Source organism: Symphalangus syndactylus, chromosome 18, assembly GCF_028878055.3.
Source record: "Symphalangus syndactylus isolate Jambi chromosome 18, NHGRI_mSymSyn1-v2.1_pri, whole genome shotgun sequence".
NCBI classification, from domain to species: domain Eukaryota; kingdom Metazoa; phylum Chordata; class Mammalia; order Primates; family Hylobatidae; genus Symphalangus; species Symphalangus syndactylus.
Genome location: NC_072440.2, coordinates 26,183,752 through 26,199,014, shown reverse-complemented (window position 1 = coordinate 26,199,014; position 15,263 = coordinate 26,183,752). Strand labels below are relative to the sequence as shown.

The following is a 15,263-nucleotide window of genomic DNA, read 5'->3' as shown; positions in this document are numbered from 1 at the left end:
GTTCTCCAAAGAGAGGATCACTCCCAACAGCAATGTATGCAAGTTCCCTTTGCGTCATAACTTCACGAACATTTGGTATTGTCAATCTTTTATGTGCCAGCCATTTCAATGGATATGAAATAGTATCTCACTGTGGTATTAATTTGCATTTGCCTCATGCCTAATAATACTAGCAAATTTTTGTGTGCTTGTTGGCTGTCTATATACTTTTTGTGATGTATCTATTCAGATTTATTGCACACTTTTCCATTGGGCTGTTTGTATTTTTATTATTGATTTCTAACATTCCTTTACATATTCTGGACATGAGGCCTTTGTCAAATATCTGTATCATGAATTTTTTTTATTAGTCTCTGGCTTGTCTATTTTTTTTTAAAAGATGGAGTCTCCCTTTGTCACCCAGGCTGCTGGAGTGCAGTGGCATGAACACGACTCACTGCAGCCTCCACGTCCTGGGCTCAAGTGATCCTTCCACCTCAGCGCCCCACACCCTTCCAAGTGGCTGAGACTACAGGCACACACCACCATGCCTGGCTAATTTTTGTAGAGACAGGGTTTCGTCATGTTGACCAGGCTGGTTTGGAACTCTGGGGCTTAAGCAATCTGCCCATCTAGGACTCCCAAAGTGCTGGAATTAGGTGCGTGCCACCACACCTGGCCTCTTATATTATAAGTGTGTTTTGATGAGTAAAAGGTTTTAATTAGGATACTGTCCAATTTATCCGTTTTTTTTTTCTTTTATGATTAGTGCTGGTATTAGTTTCCTAAGGCTGTCATTAACAAATTGCCACAAACTGGATGGCTTAAAACAACAGATATTTATTTTTTATTTATTTACGCGTTTGTTTTTTAAGACAGAGTTTCGCTCTGTCACCAGGCTAGAACGCAGTGGCGCAATCTCGGCTCACTGCAACCTCCGTCTCCTGGGTTCAAGCAATTCTCCTGCCTCAGCCTCCCAAGTAGCTGGGATTACAGGTGCCCGCCACCATGCCCAGATAATTTTTGTATTTTTAGTAGAGACAGGGTTTCACCATGTTGGCCAGGATAGTCTTCGTCTCCTGACCTGTGATCCACCTGCCTTGGCCTCCCAAAGTGCTGGGATTACAGATGTGAGCCACCGCACCCGGCCAACAACAGACATTTGTTATCTCACCGTTCTGGAGGCCAGCAATCTACAATCAAGATGTGGATGGGGCCATGCTCTCTCTGAAGGTTCTAGAGGACAATCTGTTCCATGCCTTTCTCTTAGCTTCTGACCTTGGCCACAATTCGTGGCATTCCTTGGCTTGTAGATGCATCACTCCAATCTCTGCCTTCATCATCACCTGGTGTTCTAGTGTGTTTTTGTCTCTGGGTCTCTCCTCTTCTTATAAGGACACCAATCATATTGGATTAGGGTCCACCTTACTCCACTATAAACTCACCTTAACTAATTACAACTGCAATGACTGTGTTTCTGAATACAGTCACATTCTTTTTTTTTTTTTTTTTTTTTTTTTGAGATGGAGGTTCGCTCTTGTTGCCCAGACTGGAATGCAGTGGCACGATCTTGGCTTACCGCAACCTCTGCCTCCTGGGTTCAAGCGATTCTCCTGCCCCAGCCTCCTGAGTAGCTGGCACTACAGGCGTGTGTCACCATGCCCAGCTAGTTTTGTATTTTTAGTAGAGGCAGGGTTTCTCCATGTTGGTCAGGCTAATTTCGAACTCCCGACCTCAGGTGATCCACCCACCTCGGCCTCCCAAAGTGCTTGGATTACAGGCATCAGCCACTGCACCCAGGTTTTTTTTTTTGGTCAGGACAGAGTCTTGCTCTGTCACCCAGGCTGGAGTGCAGTGGCATAATCTCAGGTCACTGCAACCTCTGCCTCCCAAGTTCAAGCGATTCTCCTACCACAGCCTCCCAAGTAGCTGGGATTACAGGCACCTGCAACCACACCCAGCTAATTTTTGAATTTTTAGTAGAGATGGTGTTTTGCCATGTTAGCCAGACTGGTCTTGAACTGCTGAACTCCTGGTCCAGCAAACTCCAGCAGACCTGCAGCAGAGGGACCTGACTGTTAGAAGGAAAACTAACAAACAGAAAGGAATAGCATCAACATCAACAAAAAGGATGGCTATGCAAAAACCCCATCCAAAGGTCACTAACATCAAAGATCAAAGGTAGATAAATCCACAAAGATGAGGAAAAACCAGTGCAAAAATGCTGAAAATTCCAAAACCAGAATGCCTCTTCTCCAAAGGATTCCCCCCGCCTCGGCTTCCCAAAGTTCTGGGACTACAGGCATGAGCCACTGCACCTGGCCAAATACAGTCATATTCAGAGGCTTTGCAAAGGAAATAAATTTTGGGGGGATACTATCAAACCCAGTATAGTGTTTTTCATGTCTTGGGTTAGAAATCTTTGCTTAAGCCAAAGTCATGAAGATATTCTCTTATTCTCTTTTGTTTTCTCCTGGAAGCACTAGGGTTCTAACTTTACACTGAGTTCTATTTATCTCAGTTTTTTTGTGTATGTAATGAGGTAAGGAACAAAGTTATTTTTTTCCCATATAGATATCCAGTTGTTAAAACGCCTTGGGTTAAAAATATTAGCCTTGGGCAGCTGGCAAGATGGCCAAATAAGAACAGCTCCGGTCTGCAGCTCCCAGTGAGATCAACGCAGAAGGAGGGTGATTTCTGCATTTCTAAATGAGGTACCTGGCTCATCTCATTGTGACTGGTTAGACAGTGGGTGCAGCCCATGGAGGGTGAGCAGAAGCAGGGTGGGGCGTTGCCGCTCCTGGAAAGCACAAAGGGGCAGGGAACTCCCTCCCCTGGCCAAGGGAAGCCATGAGGGACTGTGCCTTAAGGGATGGTGCTATTCAGCCCAGATACTACTTTTTTCCCAGAGTGTTTGCAACCCACAGACAGGAGATACTCTTGGGTGCCTACACCACCAGGGCCCTGGATTTCAAGCACAAAACTGGGCAGCCATTTGGGCAGACACCAAGCTAGCTGCAGGAGTGTTTTTTCATACTCCAGTGGCACCTGGAATGCCAGCGAGACAGAACTATTCACTCCCCTAGAAAGGGAGCTGAAGCCAGGGAGCCAAGTGGTCTGTCTCAGCAGATCCCACCCCTATGGAACCCAGCAAGCTAAGATCCACAAGCTTGAAATTCTCGCTGCCAGCACAACAGTCTGAAGTTGACCTGAAATTCTCCAGCTTGGTGAGGGGAGGGGCATCTGCCATTACTGGAGGCTGGAGGAGGAGTTTTCCCCTTGCAATGTAAGTTCAAACTGGGCAGAACCCATCACAGCTTGGCAAAGCCTCTGTAGCCAGACTGCTCTCTAGATCCCCACTCTGTGGGCAAGGCATCTCTGAAAAAAAGGCAGCAGCCCCAGTGAGGAGCTTATAGATAAAACTCCCATCTCCCTGGGACAGAGCACCTGGAGAAAAGGGTGACTGCGGGTGCAGCTTCAGCAGACTTAAACGTTCCTGCCTGCCAGCTCTGAGGACAGCAGCAAATCTCCCAGCACAGCAATCAAGCTCTGCTAAGGGACAGACTGCCTCCTCAAGTGGGTCCCTGACTCCCCAGCCTCCTGATTGGGAGACACCTCCCAGCAGGGGTTGACAGACACCTCATACAGGAGAGCTCCGGCTGGCATCTGGCAGGTGCCCGTCTGGGACAAAGCTTCCAGAGGAAGGAGCAGGCAGCAATCTTTGCTATTCTGCAACCTCTGCTGGTGATACCCAGACAAACAGGGTCTGGAGTGGACATCCAGCAAACTCCAGCAGACCTGCGGCAGAGGGGCCTGACTGTTAGAAGGAAAACTAACAAACAGAAAGGAATAGCATCAACATCAACAAAAAGGATGGCTATGCAAAAACCCCATCCAAAGGTCACTAACATCAAAGATCAAAAGTAGATAAATCCACAAAGATAAGGAAAAACTAGTGCAAAAATGCTGAAAATTCCAAAACCAGAATGCTTCTTCTCCAAAGGATCACAACTCCTCACCAGCAAGGGAACAAAACTGGATGGAGGGTGAGTTTGATGAATTGACAGAAGCAGGCTTCAGAAGGTGGGTAATAACAAATTCCTCCGAGCTAAAGGAGCATGTTTTTTTTTTTTTCAGTAAAGTTTATGATTTTTATCTCTTTTTTTATTAATTTTTTTGCACACAAAACAATTAACATTTTCTAAAAATACATACAAAAAAATGTGCACATCAAACATATTAGGAAGGCTGCACATGGGAAGACGGGGTATAGAAATGGGGGGTGGAGTGGCTCCAGTGGCGCAATCGGTTAGCGCGCGGTACTTATAAGAAATGGGGGGGTGGGAATTAAAGAAAATAAATGAGAGAAGGACTTTGTATGGATCAATGATAATAACTCAATCCTCTATTTGACAAAGAAGAAGGAGGAGGAAGAAAAAGAAAGTGGGATAAAGAATCAGAAAGGGAGGAAAATAGAAAAAATTAGAGTATGACTCCAGGGTAGACCTGTTTTGTTGTCACTGGGTTGGTTGGTTGGTTTGTCTGTTGTATTTTTCACGTTTTGCCATGTTGGCCAGGCTGGTGTTGAACTCCTAGCCTCAAGTGATCAACCCGCCTCGGCCTCCCAGAGTGCTAGGACCACAGGCGTGAGCCACCACGTCCAGCCCCCACATTGCGTCTGGCCTCCGTGGTAGACCTCCCAGACAGGGCAGCTGGGCAGAGGTGCTCCCCACATCCCAGATGGGGCGGCCAGGCAGAGGCGCTCACTTCCCAGATGGGGCGGCCGGGCAGAGACGCTCCTCACTTCCTAGACGGGGAGGCGGCCGGGCAGAGGCGCTCACTTCCCAGATGGGGCAGCCGGGCAGAGACGCTCCTCACTTCTTCCCAGATGGGGTGGCCGGGCAGAGGCGCTTCTCACTTCCCAGACGGGGCAGCCGGGCAGAGATGCTCCTCAACTCCCAGATGGGGCGGCCAGGCAGAGATGCTAAAGGAGCATGTTCTAACTCAATGCAAGGAAGCTAAGAACCTTGATAAAAGGTTATAGGAACTGCTAATGAGAATAACCACTTTAGAGAAAACCACAAATGACCTGATGGAGCTGAAAAACACAGCACGAGAACTTTGTGAAGCCTACACAAGTATCAATAGCCACATCAATCAAGTGGAAAAAGGATATCAGAGATTGAAGATCAAGTTAATGAAATAAAGCATGAAGACAAGATTAGAAAAAAGGAATGAAAAAGAATGAACAAAGTCTCCAAGAAATATGGGACTATGTGAAAAGACCAAACCTATGTTTGATTGGTGTGCCTGAAAGTGACAGGGAGAATGGAACCAAGTTGGAAAACACACTTCAGGATATTATCCAGGAGATCTTCCCCAACCTAGCAAGACAGGCCAACATTCAAATTCAGGAAATACAGAGAACACCACAAAGATATTCCTGAAGAAGAGCAACCCAAACATACATAATCATTGGATTCACCAAGGTTGAAATGACAGGAAAAATTTTATGGGCAGCCAGAGAGAAAGGTCAGGTTACCCACAAAGGGAAGCCCATCAGACTAATAGCAGATCTCTCTGCAGAAACCCTACAAGCCAGAAGAGAGTGGAGACCAATATTTGACATTCTTAAAGAAAAGAATTTTCAACCCAGAATTTCATATCCAGCCAAACTAAGCTTCATAAGTGAAGGAGAAATAAAATCCTTTACAGACAAGCAAATGCTGAGGGATTTTGTGGTGGTAACCAGGCCTGCCTTACAAGAGCTCCTGAAGGAAGCACTAAATATGGAAAGGAAAAACCAGTACCAGCCACTGCAAAAACGTAGCAAAATGTAAAGACCATTGACACGATGAAGAAACTGCATTAACTAATGTGCAAAATAACCAGCTAGCATCATAATGACAGGATCAAATTCATACATAACAATATTAACCTTAAATGTAAAAGGGATATATGCCCCAATTAAAAGACACTGACTGGCAAATTGGATAAACGGTGAGGACCCATTAGTGTGCTGTATTCAGGAGATCCATATCAGTGCAAAGACACACATAGGCCCAAAATAAAGGGATGGAGCAATATTTACCAAGCAAATGGAAAGAAAAAAAAAAGCAGGGGTTGCAATCCTAGTCTCTGAAAAAAAGACAGACTTTAAACCAACAAAGATAAAAAAAAGACAAAGAAGGACATTACATAACGGTAAAGGGATTAGTGCAAAAAGAAGAGCTAACTATCCTAAATATATATGCACCCATTACAGGAGCACCCAGATTCATAAAGCAAGTTCTTAGAGACCTACAAAGAGACTTAGACTCCCACACAATAACAGTGGGAGACTTTAACACCCCACGATCAATATTAGACAGATCAACGAGACAGAAAATTAACAAGGATATTCAGGACTTGAACTCAGCTCTGGACCAAGCAGACCTAATAGACATCTACAGAACTCTCCACCTCAAATCAACAGAAGATACATTCTTCTCAACACCACATCGCACTTATTGTAAAATTAACCACATAATTGGAAGTAAAACACTCCTCAGCAAATGCAAAAGAATGGAAATCATAACAAACAGTCTCTCAGACTGAGGTGCAATCAAATTAGAACTCGGGATTAAGAAACTCACTCAAAACCACACACCTATATGGAATCTGAACAACCTGCTCCTGAATGACTACTGGGTAAATAACAAAATTAAGGCAGAAATAAATAAGTTCTTTGAAACCAATGAGAACAAAGACACAATGTACCAGAGTCTCTGGGACACAGCTAAAGCAGTGTTTAGAGGGAAATTTATAGCACTAAGTGCCCACAGGAGAAAGCGGGAAAGGTCTAAAACCAACACCCTAACATCACAGTTAAAGGAACTAGAGAAGCAAGAGCAAACAAATTCAAAGGCTAGCAGAAGACAAGAAATAACTAAGATCAGAACAGAACTTAAGGAGATAGAGACACGAAAAACACTCCAAAAAATCAATGAATCCAGGAGCTGGTTTTTTGAAAAGATTAACAAAATATTAAACATTAAAATAGATAGACCACTAGCCAGACTAATAAAGAAGAAAAGAGAGAAGAATCAAATAGACACAATAAAAAATGTTAAAGAGGATATCACCACTGATGCCACAGAAATACAAACTACCATCAGTGAATACTATAAACACCTCTACACAAATAAACTACAAAATCTAGAAGAAATGGATAAATTCCTGGACACATACACCCTCCCAAGACTAAACCAGGAATAAGTCGAATCCCTGAATAGACCAATAACAAGTTCTAAAATTGAGGCAGTAATGAATAGCCTACCAACCAAAAAAAGCCTAGGACCAGACAGATTCACAGCTGAATTCTACCAGAGGTACAAAGAGAAGCTGGTACCATTCCTTCTGAAACTATTTCAAACAATAGAAAAAGAGGGACTCCTCCCTTACTCATTGTATGAGGCCAGCATAATCCTGATACCAAAACCTGGCAGAGACACAATGAAAAAAGAAAATTTCAGGTCAATATCCCTGATGAAGATCGATGTGAAAATCCTCAATAAAATACTGTCAAACCGAATCCAGCAGCACATCAAAAACCTTATCCACCACGATCAAGTTGGCTTCATCCCTGGCATGCAAGGCTGGTTCAACATACACAAATCCATAAACGTAATTCATCACATAAACAGAAACAATGACAAAAATCACATGATTATCTCAATAGATGCAGAAAAGGCCTCCGATAAAATTCAACAGCCCTTCATGCTAAAAAGTATCAATAAAATAGGTATTGATGGAACGTATTTCAAAATAATAAGAGCTATTTATGACAAACCCACAGCCAATATCATACTGAATGGGCAAAAGCTGGAAGCATTCCCTTTGAAAACCAGCACAAGACAAGGATGCCCTCTCTCACCACTTCTATTCAACATAGTATTGGAAGTTCTGGCCAGGGCAATCAGGCAAGATAAAGAAATAAAGAGTATTCAAATAGGAAGGGAGGAAGCCAAACTGTCTCTGTTTGCAGATGACAAGATTATATATTTAGAAAACCCCATCTTCTCATCCCAAAAACTCCTTAAGCTGATAAGCAACTTCAGCAAAGTCTCAGGATGCAAAATCAATGTGCAAAAAATCACAAGCATTTCTATACACCAATAATAGACAAACAGAGAGCCAAATCATGAGTAAACTGCCATTCACAATTGCTACAAAAGAATAAAATACCTAGGAATACAACTTACAAGGGACATGAAGGACCTCTTCAAGGAGAACTACAAACCACTGCTCAAGGAAATAAGAGAAGACACAAATAAATGGAAAAACATTCTGTGCTCATGGATACAAAGAATCAATATCATGAAAATGGCCATACCGCCCAAAGTAATTTATAGATTCAATGCTATTCCCATCAAGTTACCAGTGACTTGCCCCACAGAATTAGAAAAAACTACTTTAAATTTCATATGCAACCAGAAAAGAGCTAGTATACCCAAGACAATCCTAAGCGGAAAGAACAAAGCTGGAGGCATCACACTGCCTGACTTCAAACTATACTGCAAAGCTACAGTAACCAAAACAGCATGATACTGGTACCAAAATAGATATATAGATAAATGGAACAGAACAGAGGCCTCAGAAATAATGCCACACACGTACAACCATCTGATCTTTGACAAACCTGACAAATACAAGCAATGGGGAAAGGAGTCCCTATTTAATAAATGGAGTTGGGAAAACTGGCTGGCCATATGCAGAAAACTGAAACTGGACCCCGTCCTTACACCTTATACAAAAATTAACTCAAGATGGACTAAAGACTTAAATGTAAGACGTAAAAACCATAAAACCCTAGAAGAAAACCTAGGCAATACCATTCAGGGCATAGGCATGGGCAAAGACTTCATGACTACAACACCAAAAGCAATTGCAACAAAAGCCAAAATTCACAAATGGAATCTGATTAAACTAAAGAGCTTCTGCACAGCAAGAGAAACTATTATCAGAGGGAACAGGCAACCTACAGAATGGGAGAAAACTTTTGCAATCTATCCATCTGACAAAGGGCTAATATCGAGAATCGACAAAGAACTTAAACAAATTTACAAGAAAAAAACAAATTACCCCATCAAAAAGTGGGCAAAGTATATGAACAGACACTTCTCAAAAGAAGGCATTTATGCAGCCAACAAACATAAAAATAAGCTCATCATCACTGGTCATTAGAGAAATGCAAATCAAAACCACAATGAGATACCATCTCACATCAGTTAGAATGGCAATCATTAAAAAGTCAGGAAACAACAGATGCTGGAGAGGATGTAGAGAAATAGGAATGCTTTTACACTGTTTGTGGGAGTGTAAATTAGTTCAACCATTGTGGAAGACAGTGTGGTGATTCCTCAAGGATCTAGAACCAGAAATACCATTTGACTCAGCAATCCCATTCATGGGTATATACCCAAAGGATTATAAATTATTCTATTATAAAGACACATGTACATGTATGTTTATTGCAGCACTGTTCACATAGCAAAGACCTGGAACAACCCAAATGCCCATCAATGATAGAGTGGATAAAGAAAATGTGGCACATAGACACCATGGAATACTATGCAGCCATAAAAAAAGTTGAGTTTATGTCCTTTGCAGGGACATGGATGAAGCTGGAAACCATCATTCTCAGCAAACTAACACAGGAACAGAAAACCAAACACTGCATGTACTCACTCATAAGTGGGAATTGAACAATGAGAACACATGGACACAAGGAGGGGAACATCACACACCAGGACCTGTTGGGGGGTGGGGGGCTAGGGGAAGGATAGCATTAGGAGAAATACCTAACGTAGAAGACGGGTTGACGGGTGCAGCAAACCACCATGGCACATGTATAACTATGTAACAAACTTGCATTTTCCGCACATGTATCCCAGAACTTAAAGTATTAAAAAAAAAAAAAGATTAGCCTTTCCTCATTTAATTGACTTAGTGCCTCCACTTACTTTAAAAACAATCATGCATGTTTCCTGACAGATGACAGCTGTCAGAGTTAATTATTGATAAAATATAATTAGACTATATTGTGGATGTCAATCTCATATCATCTGCATTAGGAAAAAATGTGAATGTGTGTTCTTTAGTTTAAAACATTAGGTGGTAGAAAATGATTATGAAAGCGGAGATGTGGCTCAGTCAAGGAAAGCATTAAACAAGATGAGGGAAGATTGAAGGAGTAGTTTTCTAGACAGAGAAGAGAGAAAGGCCATGCTAGGTGTAAAGATTAACCACCATGGCACAGGCACTGAATGACATAAAACCAAAGCTGGCTCAACATTTGGAAGTGCATCCTAGCAAAGAGAAGAAGAATGTGATTTCTTTATGGCAGTTCAAAGTTGAGTCCTAGTTAATCATTATACAAGCAGTGAAGCAGTAGTCAGCCAATGCTGTCTGCAGTAACTGAGATGGGTTATTCACAGGCAATGCAATCACAACTAACATAAGCCCAAGTAGAGTGGGCATTATTTTGTTTTGTCTCCTTTCTCCTTCAACATTCTTTTTTTCCTTTTCTTTTTTTTTTTTTTTAAACAGAGTCTCACTCTGTGGCCCAGGATGGAGTGCAGTGGCACAATCTCAGCTCACTGCTACCTGTGCCTCCTGGGTTCAAGTGATTCTCCTGCCTCAGCCTCCCAAGTAGCTGGGATTACAGGCATGCACCACCACTCCTAGCTAATTTTTGTATTTTTAGCATAGACAGAGTTTCACCATGTTGGCCAGGCTGGTCTTGAACTCCTGACCTCAAGTGATCCGCCTGCCTCGGCCTCCCAAAGTGCTGGGATTATAGTTGTGGGCCACTGGGCCCGGCCATCAACATACATTTTACCTTTTCTTTCTTAGTGCCCTTCTCCAACTGTCCACCTTTTACATGGTTCTCTAATATAATGTCTATATTGTTGAATGAAGGACTAACTCACTCTCCTTCAACTAGGGCTCTCAGAGAACTGAGACTGCTAAAACTTATTCTACACATTATTTCTTCTTTCCTGGTTCTCCTCCTTTTAGCTAATCACGAAGTCAGACCCTTCTAGTATTGGGAGTATGGGGAGGACAGAAAGATGGAGAGAGGAGGCAGAAAAGTTCTTACTAGAGTAGTGTCAATGGTGTACTGGAACCAGCTCCTAGTAGCTGGTAAGAACTAATTGCTAAACTTTCAGGAATTTGCAATTCAATTATTACATATAGCCATTAATGTATATAAAATTATAATTAAATAACTTGTATTTAAAACAAGTGCAACAAATACTAAAAACTCATCACTTCCTAATTATTTTGCTACATTTTACTCTGGAGTCAGAAGAGGAGGAGAGCCAGGAAAGAAACAAATAATAATGTAAGGAAAGAACTTTAGAATATTTACACCACAAAAATCTTACAAATCAGGGCTTTCCTCCTAACAAAGATTCTTTGCTTAGCCAAACTTTAGTCAGGCTCCTGAGCCTTCCCCTAGGTCCATCTTAGAGAGACATCGTAAAATCCAGTTTTAGCAAAGAGCCCTGCTAAGTCAGTTTAGCAAGAACTTTTCAGTCTTAATATCTGATCACCCTTGATATCTGATGAGGTTCCTCATCCTCCACTATCCCCCAGGTGAGGTCTGATCATACTGGCCTGTCTTTAACAAGAATATTGTTAGGTTGGCTTAGCCAGAATCTTACCCTTGATGTTTTACCTCTTAGTAATTTTCAATCCACTGACCCCACCCTGCTCCTTGGCTATAAATGCCCACTTGCCTAGGCTGTGTTCTGGGGTTGAGCCCAATCTCTGCCCCCACTACGAGACCTTATTGCAGTGGTCCTGAACAAAGTCTTCCTTACTGTGCTATAACACGTGTCACTGAATAATTTTTTTGTTTAACAACTTCCCCCTGGTTGTTAAACATTTACCAGCACACAGCTGAGTAGTATTGTTCTAAGGCAGTTTTGCACCCTCTGAGTCAGGCATTGGTTTAAAGCTGACTCTATCATAAGGAATTCTGTAATGCCTTTAGAGACCTGACCCACCACTGGTAGGTAATCCTTCACATTCAGTTCACCTGATCTGGGAGAATGTATATTCATTTTTTTTCCTTTGAGACATAGTTTCACTCTTGTTGCCCAGGCTGGAGTGAAATGGCACAATCTCAGCTCACCACAGCCTCCACCTCCTGGGTTCATGCGAATCTCCTGCTTCAGCCTCCCGAGTAGCTGCGATTAAAGGCATGCACCACCATGTCCGGCTAATTTTGTATTTTTAGTAGAGACGGGGTTTCTCCAAGTTGTTTAGGCTGGTCTCGAACTCCCGACCTCAGATGGTCCACCCACCTCAGCCTCCCGAAGGGCTGGGATTACAGGTGTGAGCCACCGCGCCCGGCTGGAGTTCCTGGATTCAAGCAAATTTCTTCCCTTAGCCTCCCAAGTAGCTGGGATTACAGGCATGTGCCACCATGCCCGGCCAATTTTTTGTATTTTTTAAATAGAGACAGGGTTTCACTATGTTGGTCAGGCTGGTCTCGAACTCCTGACCTCAGGTAATCCACCCACCTCGGCCTCCCAAAGTCCTGGGATTACAGGCATGAGCCACCTTGCCCGGCCTCAAAGATTCTTTATTTCATCCTTGGAATACAGAACACAAAGTCCATCTCCATCTTCCCTACTGAGAGCTATTCACCCTTTAAACTGCCCTATGAACAGGATTTAACCAGGCTGGTTCTCACTTGAGCATATTTCCTATGAAGCTTGTAAGGAATACTTGTTGCCTGAATAAATTCTGGTAGTGCACACTGATCATTCTCTTTGCTCTACCATCATGCCATTTATGATCAGAGCCAATCATAGTTTCTTATCCATTAGGTTTCTCAGGTGTGAATCAGATACCAGTCTTCTGTGTCCCTAAATGCAGAAGACACACATCAAGCCTTCAAGAGATGCTACTGAAACCCCTTTCACTAGACCTGATTGGGGGAGAGAGACAAGTCATAGCCTACCTGCAGCCCACCTGCAGATTTCTCTAAATAAATCATCACAAAAATCCCCTGCACATCTCTCCTTTCTCAAACATTTAATATCCTCAGTGTAGATGATGGTTGTTGGTCATCCTGTGTTTAAATTGCTATAGGGTGGTTCATCTCACAATTAATTATAGTATATGATACCTATTGTTTCTTTTCTTTTTCTTTTTTTTTTTTTTTTTTTTTGAGATGGAGTCTTGCTCTGTCGCCCAAGCTGGAGTACAGTGGTGCAACCTCGGCTCACTGCAACCTCTGCCTCCTGGGTTCAAGCAATTCTCTGCCTCAGCCTCCCGAGTAGCTGGGATTATAGGCGCCTGCCACCACATCTGGCTAATTTTTGTATTTTTAGTAGAGATGGGATTTCACCATCTTGGCCAGGATGGTCGTGAACTCCTGACCTCAGGTGATCCACCCCCCTTGGCCTCCCAAAGTGCTGGGATTATAGGCGTGAGCCACTGGGCCCGGCTTATGATACCTATTGTTTCTTGGTGTCTTATTCAAAACTTTCAATTTAACATAATAGAATATCTTTATAAATTCAGGACAAGGAGAGACTTCTTTTTTGCTATTGTTGTTGTTTTTGAAACAGAGTCTTGCTCTGTTGCCCAGGCTGGAGTGCAGTGGTGCGATCTCAGCTCACTGCAACCTCCGCCTCCCTGGTGCAGCGATTCTCCTGCCTCAGCCTCCCAACTAGCTGGGACTACAGGCATGTGCCACCACGCCTGGCTAATATTTTGTGTTTTTTTTTTAGTGGAGACGGGATTTCCCCATGTTAGCCAGGGTGGTTTCCATCTCCTGACCTCATGATCCGCCTGCCTCGGCCTCCCAAAGTGCTGGGATTACAGGCATGAGCCACCTCACTCAGCCAAGGAGAGACTTCTTAAACAAGATACAAAATCATCATACACACAAAAGAGTCAAGACTGATTAATTGCACACGAATCATGTGGTAACATAATGCCCTCCTGGGCCAGGTCTAAGCCATGACAGAAAATTCTTTTTTTTTAAATTAATATTTATTTTTAAAAAATAAAAAAATTGATAAATTGTACAACACGAAAATTAAGAACTTCTGTTTATCCAAAGACATCATTCTCTTTTCCAATTAGAAGATACTTAAAACACATATAACTAGGAAATGATTAAAATCCAGAATATATAAAGAATACATAGCCAGGCGGGATGGCTCATGCCTATAATCCCAGCACTTTGTGAGGCCAACGCAGGTGGACTGCTTGAGCCCAGGAGTTCCAGACCAGCCTGGGCAGCACAGTAAGATCCCGTCTCTACAAAAATTACAAAAAATTAGCCAGGGATAGTGGTGCATACCTGTAGTCCCAGCTATTTGGGAGGCTAAGGTGGGAGGATCGCATGAGCCAGGACGGGTGAGGCTGCAGTGAGCCATGATTGTGCCACTGCACTCCAGCTTGAGTGAGAGTGAGATGCTGCCTAAAAAAAAAAAAAAAAAAAAGAATATCAATAAGAAAAAGATGAACAACCCAGTAAAAATTGGGCAAAAGCCTTAAATAGGCATTTCAAAGAAAAAAAGACACATATAACTAATAAAAGGTGAAATTGGCCGGGGGCGGTGGCTAACACCTATAATCCCAGCACTTTGGGAGGCCGAGGCAAATGGATCACCTGAGGTCGGGGGTTCGGGACCAGCCTGGTCAACATGGCAAAACCCCATCTCTACTACAAGTACAAAAATTAGCCAGGCATAGTGGTGCATACCTGTAATCCCACCTACTTGGGAGGCTGAGGCACAACAATCGCTTGAACTCAGGAGGTGGAGGATGCGATGAGCAGAGATTGTGCCACTGCACTACAGCCTGGGCCACAGAGTGAGACTCCATCTCAAAAATAAACAAATAAAAGATGAAATCATAGAAATGCAAATTAACACCATAATAAGATGCAATTTCATAATTAGCAGATTGACAGCAGTTTAAAAGTCCAAGAACACAAAGTGCTGGTAGGGTCACAGAGCAACAGGAACTCTTACACACCACTGGCAGGAATATAAAGAGATACGAGCACTGTGGAAGCAATTAGGCAGTATTTCCTAAATTGAACATGCAGCCTACAACCTAGTGATTCCACTCCTAGAAAAATCCCTACAGGACACCAGGACACATGCACAACATTTTTTATAATAGCCAAAAAGTAGAAACAGCCCAATTGTCCTTACATGGAGGGAATAGATCTAAATATTCATCAAGAGGAGAATGGACAGATAAAT

General features: G+C 42.8%; 1 protein-coding gene across 5 annotated transcripts in view; it reads right to left on the bottom strand.

The window, feature by feature from the left end:
• ANKRD31 (ankyrin repeat domain 31) overlaps window positions 1–15,263 on the bottom strand; it is a 259,562-nt gene that overhangs the window by 185,991 nt on the left and 58,308 nt on the right. For 4 of the 5 annotated variants that reach the window (XM_063623128.1, XM_063623127.1, XM_063623130.1 and 1 more), the window contains one exon: window positions 12,763–12,902. The exons of the other annotated variant lie outside the window; for it this stretch is intronic. The gene's annotated coding sequence lies outside the window, so the exon portion shown is untranslated. The remainder of the gene's footprint in view (window positions 1–12,762; window positions 12,903–15,263) is intronic. 5 annotated transcript variants of the gene reach the window in all.